General features: G+C 44.0%; 1 non-coding gene across 1 annotated transcript; it reads right to left on the reverse strand.

Moving 5' to 3' along the window:
* Positions 1 to 925: 925 nt before the first annotated feature.
* On the reverse strand, positions 926 to 997 carry Trnae-uuc. Its single transcript has one exon. It is a non-coding gene; the product is annotated as a tRNA-Glu (tRNA).
* Between the last annotated feature and the right edge of the window lie 572 nt (positions 998 to 1,569).

Below are 1,569 nucleotides of genomic sequence, written 5' to 3' on the forward strand. Positions count from 1 at the left end.
CTGCCCCCGAGCTCTTCAGTGATTACTCAACATTCCTACTTCCCCTACCTGGTCTTCCTCCCTAAATGCCACACAACGTAAACACCTAGAAAAAGTGCAAAAGAGGGCATGCAAGATTATTCTCTCCCTTCCTACTCCACATATCAAGAAGCGCTCAACACACTGACCCTCTCGGATCTCACTCACCATCACCACGACCTCATCTGCCAATTTGGTGAGAAGCTTCTGCACTATGCTCGACACCGGTTCCTACTACCACCCGAGAATTGCTCTTCGACACCACAACTGCATCCAGCCCATACGAGCACGAACTGATCGCTATGAGAACAGCCCAGTCCCAACCATTGTGAAAATATCAATAACTTGTAATCAAACAGTGAGTGATTATATATCATATTTGTATCACTTATGTTTCTTGCATATTATTTGTAAATCAAGAGACCCATTCCCCAATTATGTAACTGTATATTTTCAGCCTTCCGGCTGCCATGCTCTTTCAATAAACCGTTAATTATTATTATTATTATTATTATTATTATTATTATTATTATTTTACACACACACGCGCGCGCGGACGTTAATTGTTCTCGTTTTTCACCTTTATTGCGGTTACGGTGCTCCCTTCCACAATAAGAACACAAATAACATACAGTAAGAACATAAGAATGGAGAAAACTGCAGCGGGCCTATTGGCCCATACTGATCAGCCCCGTTTCCACCCAACCCCTATTGCTTATATATCCGTCCAACCTATATTTGAAGCTTCCCAGCGTGTTCGAGTTAATGATGATGTTCGGTAACTTGTTCCACTCATCCACTACTCTATTTCTAAAACAGTGTTTACCTATCTCGCGCCTAAATCTAAACTTGTCTCAATTAAAAAAATAAATAAAAAATTGCTACGATTAAGTGTTTGGATGAAGCTTTCCCATGCCGGGAATCGAACCCGGGCCTCCTGGGTGAAAGCCAGGTATCCTAGCCACTAGACCACATGGGATATGAATAATAAACTCGGCTCCCGACTACAGCATCCTCCAGAATACAATGAACTTTCTTCATGATTGGTCAACCACCAACCATGTTACCCTATATATGCACATAAACCTCTCCTTCATCATGCCCCGCATTGCCCCCCCCACACACACACCAGGATGTGGATTCCACCAAGCACCTCGGCGGAACTGGAGATAACAAATTGACCTGGAAAGTACACATCAGTAAAACCGTCTTATCTTCCACATATCGTCTGCAATCCTACGTCGTCTTAAGTCCCTCGGAGCTCCCACGTCTGAGCTCATGAATGTACACAACATTCATACTGCCTAAACTCACCTATACTTCCTTCCCCTGCGTGGCTCTTCCTTAACTGTGCACAACGAGGACCCCCAGAGAAAATGCAGAAGGCGTGCAAGACAATTATCTTCCTCTCGTACACCACATATCAAGAGGCGCTCAGTACACAACCCTCTCAACTCTCTCTAATCGTTACCATAACTTAATTTGTCAGTTTTAGACGAAGCTTCTACACCATCCCCGCCACCGTCAATTGTGGTGCTCAATTGCTGCTCG

The sequence above is a fragment of the Homarus americanus genome, unplaced genomic scaffold (genome assembly GCF_018991925.1).
Source record: "Homarus americanus isolate GMGI-L3 unplaced genomic scaffold, GMGI_Hamer_2.0 scaffold32583, whole genome shotgun sequence".
NCBI lineage: Eukaryota > Metazoa > Arthropoda > Malacostraca > Decapoda > Nephropidae > Homarus > Homarus americanus.